The sequence below is a fragment of the Copidosoma floridanum genome, unplaced genomic scaffold, assembly GCF_036245765.1.
Source record: "Copidosoma floridanum isolate Cflo_tuat_1 unplaced genomic scaffold, Cflo_Japanese_pri ptg000030l, whole genome shotgun sequence".
In the NCBI taxonomy this organism is placed as follows: domain Eukaryota; kingdom Metazoa; phylum Arthropoda; class Insecta; order Hymenoptera; family Encyrtidae; genus Copidosoma; species Copidosoma floridanum.
The window spans coordinates 28,422,304-28,438,283 of NW_028321907.1; the positions used below are offsets into that span (position 1 = coordinate 28,422,304).

The 15,980-nt window shown below is 35.3% G+C and overlaps 1 protein-coding gene across 1 annotated transcript in view; it reads right to left on the reverse strand.

The window, feature by feature from the left end:
- The window catches only part of LOC106638944 (calmodulin-lysine N-methyltransferase), a 328,715-nt gene that overhangs the window by 186,101 nt on the left and 126,634 nt on the right, over positions 1-15,980 (reverse strand). The gene's annotated exons all lie outside the window — the stretch shown is intronic.

The window sequence follows — 15,980 nt, forward strand, 5'->3', positions numbered from 1 at the left end:
GTCATCTTGGATTTAAAAATTGAATTTTGGTAAAATGCCCGTCAACGTATAAGACTATGAGGTCATACCTTTATTTTAAGCCTAAATTCTTTTTGATGAACTTAATACAATTTTCGACAACATAAGGTCGTCGCTTGACAAAGCATGACCCATATGCATATACATATATATACACACACATATATATATATATACACACTAGTGGGCCCCCGTCTCGAATTCGGTCCAAGACTTACTCAATGGAACACAGTAGTGTGTTAACATGTAATGTTAAACGTTTCCAGTTAGAAATTTTACATCTACTTCAGACACTTCTCAAAACGAAAATCTTCTTATTAAAAACAAATTTAATCCATACAGTTTATTTAAAAGTAAAAAGCTGTAAGAAGTGACAAAAATATAATTGTGCTGAAAAGTACCGTGCATTCTTTATGCCATAAAATAATCGTTAGCCCTAAAAGGCCGTTGATTTGCAGTTCCTCCCGTATAATCTATCAACAGGGCTATTTTTTAAAGCCTTAAAGATTTAAAACTCACAAAAAAATATCATTAAAAAAATTTTTTCCTCTTATCTCACAACTTTATTCACAGCAACAAAATCCTGGAGCTTAATCTCTACATTTTTTATAGCCATAAAATACAAATACATATTCTACCTATTAAAAAGTCTAAAAGTTTCAAGAGATTACTATGAGGGTTATAGTGAAAAGCTAATGTCTTACTTAATAAAATCTTTATTTATTGATTTTGATGCTGCTTTGATTTCGATAAATGTTAAGCGTCATTTTCTTGACGCCTAAAAATGTATTCATTAGATGTATTCAAAGTTTTTCTTCCAATTCGACTATTTACGAGTTTTGGCATAGTTCAGACTCTTGTAAGCCCTAAAGGCTATTTTTATTTAAACTTTATTAGGTTGTAATGTATTTGTTGGCAAGATAGTTTGAAGTCCGATAATCCTAAAAAAGATCGGTGGGATTCTTAAGTAAACTCTTTCTTGACTGAAGTTTCTAGCAAACGTAATTGCCTCTATACCTCAGGGTGATATTCTCTGGCCTGTTATTATAGCACTACACAGGTAAAAAGGAAAACTATAATAGTTGAAGCTTTGAAGCTAGTTGTAGAGCTCTTTGCCGACGTTTCCTGGTATAACGTCGAAAACGTTGGCGTCTAAAGCACCTTTTTCTTGCAGACTCAGTTGTTTTGGAGATCTAAGGTAGAGAGATTGGTTTGTGACGCTTGCCCGTTGTAGACTATCCCGTCGGTTCAAGTTTATTTTTTCTTCATAAGTTCTCCCAGCGCAGACCTTAGAGAGGATCAGTGATTCCTGGTTAAATGCTGAGAGTCAAGAGGGTAATATACGGTCCGTCAGTCGCTAGGATTTCCAACCTTGCAATAAAAAACTTCACTCGTGACGTCTGCCAGTGAATGGTTAACTTGGTTTAATAGTGGCAGGCTCTACATAGTCTTTTAATCAACGAATCGTTTCCGAAAATAGTAGTTAAAATGTGTTTCTTGCCAAGGTAGTTTAAACTCAGGAGATCCTTAAAAGAACCGATGAGATTGATGGTTAAGCAGGGAACGTAAATACTTATAATAGCCCTGAAAAGGGCCAGTGGTGAAAATTCCAGTCATTCCTTATCATTATTCTTGATGATGGAGAGCCAGCTGAGGGAAGCTTGGCTCTTATCCTTTGAGTCTCTGTCAACGGGGACCGTACTGGAGAGAGGTACGACGCTGACCAGAGAATATCTCGTCTTCAAATCGTACCTCAGATACCCAACCGCTCATCGTTAGTCAGAAAAGTAAGCCTGGAGAATACCTTCTCTGTAGGTATGCCGTTGGGACGACCACCAAGAAGAAGGCCGCTGTGGCTGCTCGTACTCTTCAGGGCTGTCTTCCCTGGCTTGCATTCTAAGTAGAAAATTCTCTGACGGCATCAGGCTGGATAGCTGAACGATCATAAAAGTCTGAAGTGTTGGATCAGGTTATGCTCTGGCTAGATACGTCTCTTGGTATTCCACCGAAGATGTTGATGTTCCAAACACTTATTTTTTCGTGGCACTCGGTTATCTTGGTGATCCATGGTAAAAACCGAATTATTTCGCTTTCCCATGAAAGAAGAGTGTCATCAGTAGCCGGAATGCCCAGCTGCACGACTGACAACTGTTATTGGTGTACTGCCGATGAATGACTACGATAATCAACAACTTGATAAGGCATCTTATAACCACTCTTCACTATCTTTGATTGCGAGTGGCTTCAATTTTACCTCGACGCTACCTAGCGGATCTTACTGAACTAAAGCGCAAAGCTAGCTTATTTTAGCAAAACTTTGAGCTTATTTTTAGCTATTGTTAGTAACTTTTTCAAGAAAAAAACTATGCGAAGACCATCTTGAAATTATCAAGAATCAGTATGCAAAATTTCAGCGAAATTGATTCAGTCGTTTTTGCGGTTGGATTTAAAATTTTTAAATTTTTTACGGTTGGATTAAAAATTTATAAGACAATTTTTAGCCTTGCCTCTACTTACAGAAAGTATCCAAGGAGATAAAATTTAAAAAACATTTTTAATCTTTCTATTGATTAAACAGTGCTTCCAAAAAAAAAGTCTAATCGGTTCTTTTTACTTCACTTTAACCTTCCAATATGCAATTTAAATTAGGCCTTATATAAAGTGCAAATAAAAGTATTCAAAGAAGTAAAAAAAAATAAAAAAAATGGTTGTTATACTCTCTGGCTGTAGTGAATCCTCTTGATTGTAAATTATGGTTTTTAAAACTATATGATTACAAACAGAAAAAATTTTTTGTATTGATGGCTAAGGAGGTTCGGGAAAAACATTTTTATGTAAAATGTTAATTTATTATATTATTTCTTGTGGAAAAAAAAAATTTATTCTATTGCATGGACTGATATAGCATCAATATTACTTCCCAAAGTAATGACCAGTCATAGAAGATTTTGTTTAGCATTAGACTTGAGCAAAGTAGAAAATTCGCTCTTGGAATTTTAATCTGGATAAAAAAAAGAATTATATTGAATTCTGTGGAATGAGGCTTCTATGATCTCAAAAAAAGCCTTAGAAATAGTCAAAAGATCATTGCGTAATTCACGTGATAGAATTATCTATTTTAGTAACTAGCAGCCCCCCGTCTCGGCTTCGCCCGAGACTTACTAAATAAAACACCGTAGTGTGTTGACACGTAATGTGAAACATTTTTAGTTAGAAAATTTTACACATATTCCCGATACATCTCAGAACAAAAATCTTCTTATTAAAAACATATTTTTTCGGAATCCATATAGTTTATTTGGTCAAATAATAAGGTGTAAAAATTCAAAAAAATAATAAAGCTGAAAAGTACCGTGCGTTCTTTATGCCATAAAATAATCGATGGCTATAAGAAGTTGTTGATTTGGTTTCTTCTGTGTAATTCACGAAAAGGGCTATTTTTTAAAGCTGTTAAGATTTAAAACCCCCAAAAAATTTATATTAAAAAAAAATTGTTTTTTCTCATATCTCACAATTTTATTACCAGAGCCACAAAGTCCTGGACCTTAAACCCAACATTTTTATTGCCACAAAAACACAAATACATTTTCTACTCATTAAAAAATCTGAAGTAGGATCTTTAAAGATTTCAGAGATTGCTGTGAGGGTACAATGAAAAGCTGATCTCTCACGTAATGGACTCTTAAGTTGACGATTTTGACGCTGCTGTTTCAATCTCGATAAATTTTCTGCGTCAGTTTCTTGACGCCTCAAATTGTATTCATTAGATACATTTGAGGCTTTCTTTCCAATATACCCTTTTGCGACTATTGGTATGCTTACGACTTTCATGACCCCTAAAGGCTATTTTTAGTCAACTTTGTTAATTTTAATACATTTGTTGGCAAGGTAGTTTGACGTCCGATGGCCCTAAAAAAGACCGGTGAGCTTCTTAAGTTAACTCTTTTTTGACTGCAGTTAACAGCAATTGTGACTGCCTGGATACCTCAGGGTGATCTTCTCTGGCTTACTGTTGAAGACCCAGACTGATTAGGAGAAAAATTACAAAGTCCGAAGCTTTGGGGCTAGTTGTAGTGCTCTTTCCCAACGTCTCTCGGTATAACGTCAAAGACGTTGGTGTCTAAAGCACCTTTTTTATTTTGCAGATTTAGTTGTTTTGGTGATCTTAGGTGGGGAGATTGGTTAGTGATACTTGTCCAGTGGAGGCTGTTCCGTTGGCTCAAGTTTTTTTTTTCTTTATAGCTGTTATAGGTTTGCCCAGCGCAGACCTTGGAGAGGATCAGTGATTCCTGGTTGAATGCTTAGAGTCGAGAGGGTAATATAGAGTCGTCGGTCACCGGGTTTCCCAGCCTTGCGAAGAACAACTCCGCAGGTGACGTCTGCCAGTGAATAGCTGACTTGGTTTAATAGTGCCCGTCTTTAGTTAATATAGTCTTTTAGTTGACGAATCGCTTCCGGAAATGGTTATAAAAATGTATTTGTTGGCAAGGTAGTTTACACTAAGGTGGCCCCTAAAAAGAACCGATGAAATTGATGGTTAAGTAGGGAACGTAAATACTTATAATGGCCCTAAAAAGCGCCAGTGGTGAAACTTCCAGGCTATTCTTTATTATTATTCCTGATGATGAAGAGCTGGCTACGGGTTGCTTGATTCTTACCCTGGGAGTCTCGATGTACGGAGACTGTGATGGAGGGAGGTACGCCGCTGACCAAAGAATATCTCGTCTCGGGTCGTTCCCTGGATAACCAACTGCTCAATTGCTCATCTTTAGACGGGAACATGTGGGTAAGCGCGTTGGGGACGCGACTACCAAGAAGGTAGCCGTTGTGGCTTCCCGTGCCCATCAGAGCTGTTTTTCCTTGCTTACATTTATAGCCACAAATTCTTCAACTACACCAGATGGGATGGTGGGACTGCCACACAACTCTGAAGAGTTGGTGCAGGTTGTGCTCTGGCTAGATATGTCTCCTGGTATTCTGGCAGAGACGGCATCGGTTGGAATTAATTTATTTTTCTTTGATCGCACTCGTCGAGATTCAGGGTGAAGGGACACTTGGGTCCGTTCCCCCTTAGAGAAGAGTGTCGTCCGTAACCGGGATACCCAGCTAAAGGACTATCACCAGCATTCTCTGAACAGCTTGATGATCTGCCGAAGCTTGACTATAGATCTAACGATACGCTCCGGCCTATTATAACCACACTTATTTAATTATGTTGCAGGTAGCTTCGATTTTATGTCGACGCCACCTAGCGGATTTTACTGAACTAAAGTGAAAAGCTGGCGTATTTTTGCAAATCTTTGAGCTCATTTATTGCTATTGTTATTAAATTTTTTAAGACAAAAACTATACTAAAACCATCTAGGAAGTATCATGAATCAGTGTGCAAAATTTCAGCAAAATCGATTCAGTAGTTTTCGCGGTTAGCGATTACAACGGTTTTAGCGACTTTGATTTATATATTAGTAAGATAAATTAATTGTTTTAGGAGGTAATTTCCGACAGATTTTTCCAGTTTAAAAAAATATTAATAGAAACATAATTATACAAGAAAGTATTAAATCATCAGAACATTAGTTGTAGTTTCGTATTCTAAAAGTCAATATCAATATTTATTTAATTGGCAAAACATTTTCAAAATTATTATTGGATGTAGAAAGAAAAATTGAATTATTTCAAAAATCAAATAAATGGAAAACAACTGACGTTTGTTTCGATATTTTTGATTAAGATAATAAATTTTAAATAAGTTGCATTGTAATTACTTCTTACAACAAATATACTTATTTCTTGAAATACAAAATTCTAAATCATGTTAGAGGAGAAATGAAAGCATATTACATCGTAGACCATACTACTTACGAGGTTTTTGATAAATATGGTAATCATATTTATATAAATTTTACAATTGGATTTCTAAACTCCAGTCGTAAAGGCTTACCACTGCATACAATCAATTTAAACATTAAGGCAATTGTTACGTTGATACGAAATTTAAAATGTGCTGTGCTAGAAATTAGGGGCTTTCTCAAAACTGTAGGGAAAGCTGAGACAGAAAGTGCAAATAGTTATATAACTAGAAATGATATGAAAACTGATACAATTTTACCTTATTTAGAGATGCAGCTGAAGGGTGACTGGAGCTAGTTCTTTAAAATTGTGTTGAATTATTTGGTTATTGGGTTATAAAGTTATGAGGGGGAGGGGGCGAAAAATGACTAAACAAAAATTCAACCCAATAAAAATTACGCCAAGACTGACAGTAAGGAAATGTGCTCACAAACTGTACATTTAAAATAATTTTTATATTCGAATAAGAAATTATAACTTGGAGCTTAAGAATGGTGAAACATTTAAAAATTCTGAGAAGGCTGAGAGGTTTTCTAAAAAAGTGTCTGAAAAGCTGAGAGTGGCGATACTAAAAGTAATTATACTAAAAATAAAATGATTACTGATATAATTTTGCTTCACTTTGAGATGCTGCTGATGGAAGGCTGAAGGGAGTTCCTTTAAATTGTAAGAGATGTGTATTGGGTTATTCTGTTATTGGCTTATAAAATAATGAAGGGGAGGTGAAAGGGGCGTAGGGAGTTTAAATTATTATTCAACCCAATAAAAATATAGTTAAACCAATAGAATTTTAACTTATTTAGAGGTGGGCTGAGGGATGATGGAGGAGGGGCTGAGGGGATGGGGATGGTCAACATCGTGTGGCGGGCCAAGAGGGGGTTGAGGCGGGTCGGAGAGGGGCTAACTAATAATTTATTTCATTAAATATTATGTAAAAACTGTTAGAATTCTATCTTATTAAAGATGGTCTTAGGGGTGGCGAGGAGTGGAAAAAGAACGTGGATGGGGCTTGTGTGGAATGACTCTCTAAAATCACTATGTTATACAGAAATATATACAAAACATATATATATATATATATATATATATATATATATATATATATTTATTTATACATATATATATATACAATAATCAATTACTTACCGTGTTAGCTTCCTTTTTTTGGTGGAGGTGTTTTAAGAATCAGAGACAGTGGAGGTTGCCTTTATTTGGGGAGCGTTTACTTATGCTTTTGAAATTACTCTATTGTCAAGAGTGACTCTCGGGCTAGATATTTTAGATAGGGTGTACTAATATTCAAAATTTTATTCAAATCTTTAACAATTTTCGATATTAGCCCTCCTTTCTGAAATCAGTTGATTAATCAGGTGATATTTCAAGCCAAAATCTTATCCGTCCAGATTTATTATTTTTAATATATTTTTTAGTATTTCTAATTATTCTATGCGTATTTCATAAAATTTTGAACTTCAATTTTTTTTCAAAAATTTTGACTTGAAAGTTTTTTAAAAATAATTTTAAAAAAAGTCTTAGGTAAAAAAAGTCTTAAATTGACTTCAGTCAGTAAAAAAAGGGTTTTAATGATAAGGCACATGGTACTTCGGCATGAGAAATCACCTGATTTATTACTCGATTTTTTAAAGAAGGGAGTCGATATTCTTTACTTCCACCCAGAAGTATTAAAATTTTTTTAAATATTATACATGAAAAATAGTAATCCCTAATAATCACTGTTTAGACTAATTTATTAAAAAACTTCTGAAATTAGTTACCAATATTTTAAATTATTCCTAATTCTTCAAAAATAATTAGGACTATTTGAGATTTTGCAGAAATATAATAGATATCATTTTTTTTTCTTATAATTACATTCACGATGCATCTGAGTTTCATTTGCATAAAAGTTAAGATTAAATAATAAAACATTGTTTATGAAAGGGGCAATGTTTTGTATTACAAATAAACTTATTTCCATTTCTGATACTACGTTTGACTGATTGCCTGTACTGTATGATACATTTTAAATGAATTTCAATATTTTTTCAATAAAACTTTTTTAATAAAAATTTTCTTTTTAAGCTATTGTGAATCAAAAAAACCTAAATAACACTTCTATTTTAGCACTTATGGTAAAAGCTAAGTTAATTGTTAATTTTTTCCTAGCATGACTGCAGCTATGATACCAGTTTTGAGATCAGGCTTACGGTCTTGTCAGTAATGTTACAACATTGATGTCTTTGTACGTGAAGTCTGGAAAGGAATGGGTGACCCTTACGTGTACATTCCTAGCTAGAATGTCAGCAATTTATTAATTTTCAGGTGCAAGTACACTAATTTACAGTAAGCCAGCTTTTATTTCTCATCAATTTATGTCAATTGAAAGTTTTGAACATTCAAATCTATAAGTTTCTGAGGGGCACTGTTTTTTTGAGGCAGAAGGCTTTATTTTTTGGAAGTTCCCGTATTAACTCTGGGTAATCTGGTTACTGAGCATAAGATGATAATCAACTGATAATCACCTCATATTTTGGCATGGTGTCTGCAGAATATTCACCTGAAACGCACATGACTTTTACTTGATTTCTAGCTGACTATCACCTGACATGCAGATGCTAGTTACCAGCTAATCATCAGGTAAATATCAGGTAAATATCATCTGAAAATCAGGTTAGTATTAGATGAGCTATTTTTTTAAAAACTTAAATCAAAGCTCCTCTGATATTTGGATGATATTCACCGAATTTGTACCTTATCATTAAAGAGGGGGAGTTGGGGATAGTGAGAGTCGTCTTCTAAAATGTCAAATCGGCTGTTGAGATTGAGCAGGTACCCTGTGATAGAGTCTTTAGGCGTCATAAGACAGTGCTTGTACCAGATTCCAGTGCCATCGCTAGAGCTGGCACCACTGGTGGATGGTTAGGTGGTGATTTGTAGCTGTCGAGAAGAGCCCGTACCCGGTGAACTTATCTGATTCCCTCAGTCGTTGGAAAATAGCACCAAACAATGTAGACAATGGTTAGCGAGACTAGGTGAATTAAGATAGTCGACATACTGAGATATTTGTATGGAATTATACGGTGTTTATTGCTTTTAAGAAGTGCTCGTGCCACTGCCATAGCGGAGGTCTCGTTGAGCGAGCGAGAATCTAGCATAGGCTTGGATTGGGTAATCCGGGTGGAATACTTTTGGGTCATGCAGTCCTTCTTATATACTAGAGGCTATTTTATAACTTGCAATGATTTCCATTAACTAGTAGTCACTGCCTAGCGATCGGTAGGTGTTATTATCAAGCGCAAAATTTGAATTTGGAACTGCGCGTGATATTTAAAAATCAAATTTATGTAAACAATTGAAATGAATAAATAGTAATTATTTTAATAATCAATAATTAATAAAATAAAAGCCGGGATGGTAACACAATATTCAGTCGCAACATGCGAGGCACTCAAATAAACTCAGAAATGGCTAACCGAATAATAAGCAACACAAAGATAAATATGAAATAGACGCATCATATTTACTGTACTACTGTGCAGCACTACAACAAGTCAAGGTCAATGCAATAAAACAATAATTCTGGCTGTATTTAAAGCCAATTGGCCCATGTGTATTATAAAGCAAAAAAAAAAGAGAGACGCAGCAACTGTGAATGACTTGGGCAAGATGGTATTTGCAGATCCTTGGACGGCACAATCACTACAAAGTTCTTATATTGTTCAACTTGAGCTTTATGTCTAAACAATTATTACACACGAGGTGTAAGGTTATGCATAAGAAGGGACTCGAACAACGTGGGGCACAAAATACCAAAAACACTGAAACTAGTTTGGCAGCCAACGGAAACATAATGATACCAAAAAACGCAATAAAAAACTCTGCCCCTTAGAAGAAGCGTGACGAGATCACCGCTCAGCTGATGTATTACATTACACAGCATTTACTTGCATAAAGTCCAAGGGTTGGATGCTCATGAACTTCCTCCTACCCAATGAAGAGCGAAGGAAACTTACTCTAGGGTAGATGTTAGATGACTGCGTAGCACAAGGATGAGCAGTGATTACGTCCCTCGAGTTCCTGTTCCAAAAATAAATCAGGAACGTAGCTACTCAATTTTTTGAGGATTTCTTCTGGAGATTCTAAAAGTTCTGTAGGTCATTCATCCCAATAAATTAGGACTATTCCAGCGAACTTCAGTGTCCTCGTCCCTTGACAACCAACACCCTTCACCACAACTTCCATGGCTACAAGCCCAGAGCCAATCGAGGGTCCGATTAAGCCGCTACTAAAAAACGTTGTTTACTTTCTCTTCCCACTGCAAAAACCATAAGAAAAGTGGTCTGGGACTAACCCTTGAGGTGACAACAAACAAGTCTGAAGATAATTTGTAAATATGTATGATGTGTACAATAAGAAAAAAAACTCTGGCAAGGACAGCTCCAATATCATGCTCAGAGACCTCGGCGCACTTCCCTTGTCACTGTTTGGTCCTAATGATTGATTTAATACACCCAAAGATGATACCAGCCACCCCCATTTTCATCTCACTATGTAAAGTCGTACACTCTAACAGATATTTTTCAATGATTTGGCACTTGACGTGGGACCTTCTTCAAAAAACTTGCTGTTGCTGCAAGAAGGTACTCACATGCCCTTGTTGACTAAACATCAACCGAATACTTTCTGCATACTTCTTTCTGGCCAAGAAAAAGGATTGTACATGCAGCAGTGTAAGTTGGGCCTGTGGCAAAACAAACCTACAAACTACTGGCACTGTCTACTTTACCCTACAGATCCAGGGAAAGCAGTTCTAGTTCAGCACTAGCATAGCACCGAATCTACGACGCTCAATGATATTGAGTTTGATGACTGTATACGGAAAAATCCATCTTTGATTCAACACGAGGAGTGCTCTGCTTTAGAGACAAGCAGCAGTTAACCGTTCCGTTTGTGTCATTCCCATCATCAGAAACTCAACAGGTGGAACTAGACCTAGATCAAGTCCAACATGGTCTCTTACGAATGTCATGCTTTCATTTTCTTCAACTTCTACAGTCACATGCCACGGTCTTTAGCCCCTTAACTAGATAGTTACTCCAATCTGAGCAGTACACGAGTCCCAAAAACTCGCAAATAACAACGATTTTTCTTCGGGACGAGTGGATAGTTAAGAGAATACGTACCTTACTACTCTGAAATCACTGCACTCCTGATAGATCTCATTAGTCAAAAACAACCGTACAAATAAATGCCAGAGTCGCAGGAAGCAATAAAGTGGAACCCTCTAATTCCCTGTCATGGGCTTGGCTCCAACTAAATTGGTCCTGCGTACACCTGACTAACGCAAGCACTCATGAAAAAGGGGCTGTCCTGTACCAAATGAGGCTAGATGGGCCGTGCAGCATCACCAGTTACGCTAGAGCCAGGTTAAATCCCTGTGAGGCAAAATATCACAGCAATGAACAAAAGTACTCAGCTAGGGTTTGTGCTCTTAAATAACCCCAACCGTTCTCAGAAGATCGACATTTAACCCTACAAATTGACAACAAAGGCCTTATTTGGCTGTGGAAAATATTGGTAAAAGACAAAAGTGTAAACGTTATCAAATGTCACAATTTTCAAATTTTATCAAAAAAGGATACAGGGTGTTTGTCTTCTCCTTAAAAAAATTTAAATAAACCTGCCAGTAGTAATACCCGAAGACTGGATTGAAAAATTTTAAAAAAATTTTTGTATAAAAATAAGAATCGTGTGTGAAAAACTTAATTTGACGTAACAAACTAATTTATTTTGATAAAATTTTATAGTATACAAATATACAATGGAATTCATCAGATGTAAAAGTCATGGAAGATGATTGGGCAGACAAAGTGACGTTTTGTGTTTAATTTTTTTTACAAATTTACAAATTATCTCTTAAATTTTTTGTTGCCATCTCGATGGTCAGTCCTGGACTGATCTGCTTTGGGGTCTTACAGTGGGGGAGAAAAATGAAAAAACACTTTTCAGTAGCAGCTTGATGGAGCCCTTGCGTGGCTGTGGGCCAAATGACTCATACCGGTATGTCGAAACATGCACTTGAACGTAGGTAGCAATCAATTTCATTTGCATAAGCTAGGTTTAGTTGGAATACGTATAGTTTCATGGTGATTTGATCTACAGAGACGAAAAGTAAGCGTCTCTAAGTACATAAGTCATTACGGGACATGGGTCGTCCCCATTATCATTTATTCATTTATTTATGCCCCCACATCAGGGTGTCTGTAAAGTTCAGTAGCAGACAATGCTTACGATCTTTTGGACTTACAGCTATTCTCTATTGATTTTTAGTGTAGACATAATGATGTTAAGAAGGTACAAAATTTTGCACGCATAAAATCTAACACGCACGCCCAACAGATATCGTCTATAGAATCAGATTATGTGGACGATATTTCCACCCATGACTTTGTAGATGTCTGTGTTTCGAATTTTATGCATTCAACTATTAGTTTCTGTCTATAATAGCTTGAGCATGCTTGCAAAACGTTGCTTCATTTACGAATAATAAAAATCGTATATCAAAGTCGATAAATCGAGTACACAAGGTCTAACGTAGGTAGGTTTCTTGGTTGTAATTTCTATGCTTGCAAATTGTGTGGCCACGAGGCTCTCAGCAAATATTGTGCGACTATGAAAATTAGGCTTAGCGTAAGAGTTTCAGAACTGTATCGTCGATATCACTGATTAACAATATGTCATTCTTCTGGTCCTTACTTAACGAAGATTTAAATCCATATTAAGATACATAAAAACACGTTAGTCGTTAAGTATAAATCTCAGTACTCACCGAGAATTCTGATGTTAGACACACTCCGAAAATTCACAATGCGATTATATTAATCAGCAGAGATATTTCTATCAGTGGGTTTACTGTAAAACTTTCCTTTGCTGGGTAGCTGCACACCTCTTAGCTTTTCAAAACAGTTGGTGTTATTCTATGAAAAGACGCTTTTTTTAGCAATAACTTTATCTGACATTAAGTATAACATGTTTGCAAAATGTTCACTAAGTTGTATAGTATTGTTCGTGGAAAGTCCATTTCTGTTGTAAGCTAAGCGCAGACCACGTTGAAAGTATATTTTGTAAAAGGATAAACAAGGTATTTAAAGGTTCAAATTCAAAGCGCCATTTATTGATAATCAATTAGTATGTTCATTTGCTGACTGAGTGAAGTGTTCAGCTCAGCAGCGGCGCTTGCTTGAACTAAATGTAATGCACAGAGCATGATATATATATATATATATATATATAACCTATTTAAATGTGGTTATCTACAGAGACTAAATGTACTCTTATCTAACTTAATATTACTTAAAGCTGAATCTTCTTAAACAGTCTTAAATAGTCTCTGCAGATAACCACATTTAAATAGATTGTAAAGGATGAATCTCTTTTGAAGTATAAATGAAAAATGTAAGACAGTCTCTAGAGTATTGTTTTAATCTAATAAATGAAATGAATAAAAGATAAGCAAGTAAATTCAAATAACTAATAGTCATTTTGAATATCCTAACAATTTTGCATGGCAATAAGAAAAAAAAAAAAAATTTACGGCACATTTTGCATAAGCTTACATTAAACTGAACAAGTATCGATCCAAATGAGATGCCAACTTCTCTAACGATGACTCCATAAATCTGAAGGACTCAATAAATCGGTAGCTAATATTACTACCATCAATATGGTTTGTAAATATTACATACTTTATGAGCCGTTCCTCCAAAGTTTCCGGATAAATGACGATGATCTTTAATTTTTTTTCTCCTTTTTTAAAGGCTTTGTTACGTCCAAACTTCTAAAAGTAAAAAGTGGAACTTGTAAATTCGTTCTACCAAGAAAAAAAATTTGATTTTTGTTCGTCAGGAATCAGCTATCAGCCCAAAGGCCTTATTTACTTTTACTTACGGTTTTACATTTGCTTGAAATGCACGCTTTTAACACGTAGCTTAATCACCAAACTAAGTCTTACATCCGCTTAAATGGCGAAACAGAACTCACTCTCCAACCTTAATAGTTACTTTGGAGCACTTGACAAAAGATAAAAGGCGAATATTGTTCTGTGCGAAAAGTTTTTGTACTCTTGCGTTTAAGAAGGACGCATCAAGTTGGGGATCCGAACGACCAATCAGAGCATAACCTAATTACCCTCGTCTGACATAAGCACAGTCATGATGCAATAATTTCACAGTAACTGATGGTTACAACTGCTGATCTCTCGAATTTTACATTAAGTACAAGTTGCTGTCGAAATTGTGTATGATATTTCTTGTGTACATCCGCAGTAAAGAAAGTTGAAATTGTTGATTAATCACATTATTTGGTGCACTGATGCGAATTGATTTTGTAAGATGAGCATTTTATAAGATTGTTTGAGGTTGCGCGCGTAGTTTGAGTTTTGCGACGGTAGCTTGTTTCAAAAAAAATAAGTTATATGTCACGCGACTGCAAAATCAGATATACCGCTCGATGGTTCGAGATCGCTGGGCTTTTGCTTTTTATAATTCAAAAACTAAACTTTGTGTTTTGAAGTAATAAATATTAAGTATATGACATGGGATGTCACAGCTTTTCCATGGATACGACATGATTTAGTTAGTGTGCAGTTTTATGTTTCTTCGTTGGTGAGATTAGTTGTTGGGTGTATGTTCCATTAGTAGTGCGACTGCCCATAAAGTCATAAACGGAGACTTTTTTTAATTTCTTGGCTCTGTCTCTCTGTTCTGGATTTGCTAAAGGATGAACAGCTTTTAGCTTATTTATACAAACTACTCTGCAGCAGTTTTTACTGCATCAATTTTTCCTTCTTTATTTTGTCCATAGTTACAATAAACTGAGCGTTTATCATTAAAACTACACTTTATACAGTGTCCAATACTTTAAGCTTTATGTTTTTAAGATTCGTAGACGCCATTTTTTACGGTTTTCAAAAGATACTCCAAATCGGCGTATATCACATAATTAGCTTTTTCTTTGGAAATTCAAATTATTGAATTGAAGTACACTTTGATCTTCAGTTGAAAATTTGACTTTACGCTTGCTTATTAATGGATGCTCAATTTTTTGAGTCGTAAGTTTATCCTTAGTGTTAAAGAATTTCTAGCTTTTATCATAGTCTAACATTTACTATGATGACTACTTAACCATCTTTTTTTTATAACGTAGGTGGAAGATGTTATACTTACTAAGCCTTGTTTTACATGGTAATACAAAGCCTACTAAGATTTTTTTACGATATCATCACTAAATAGGCACACTGTGCATACTATGGCACAAGTAAAATTTTGCTAAAAACGTCAAATTCATACTCGGTACTAATAAATAGAGGTAAAGAAAGAGGAGAAATCATAGATTATTATCAAGAAATAGACACCAAAGTTATTAAGTTTGATAATACGGGCCTATACAACCTTTTTGGTGTTATCCTATCCTCCGCCTCTCATATATTATGATACGTTGTATCAATCATATCAATCTTGCCATCACAATAATATATACCTGCATATAAGTGCAAGTATCAGTTGTGTCCGTCTATGGCTAGGATCACTGGCACGCTGTACTAAAGAGTTTAGCTCGTGATAGAGAATGAAACGAGTTCACTCCCACTCCTTTTTTTACTATGATTGCCCCTCTTTCTTTACCTCTATTTATAAGCGCCAAGTATAAATTTAACGCTTGTAGCAAAATTATACTTTTGCCGTAGTATGCATAGTGTGCGTATTTAGTGATAATCTCGTAAAAAAATCTTAAAAGGCTTTTTATTACCCCGTAAAATAACACTTATTAGGTATTACATTTTTCACTTACGTTATATTTAATAGATTATCATCAAGAAATAGACACCAAAGTTATTAAGTTTGATCTTCTTGCTAATCAAGAGAGATTTTGAACCTATACAAAGAGGATCTTGATGTCCAGAACACCATTTTAATCATCTTTTTCATTTTCATCAACGTAATAGTTAGAGACAAGTACAAAGTTTACATATTTACTTTCTTTGAAGAAGTTATATGACATGGAACAACATTGTTAGTATTTTAAAATTTTGTAAGAACATGTAAGTTTACAGAGAT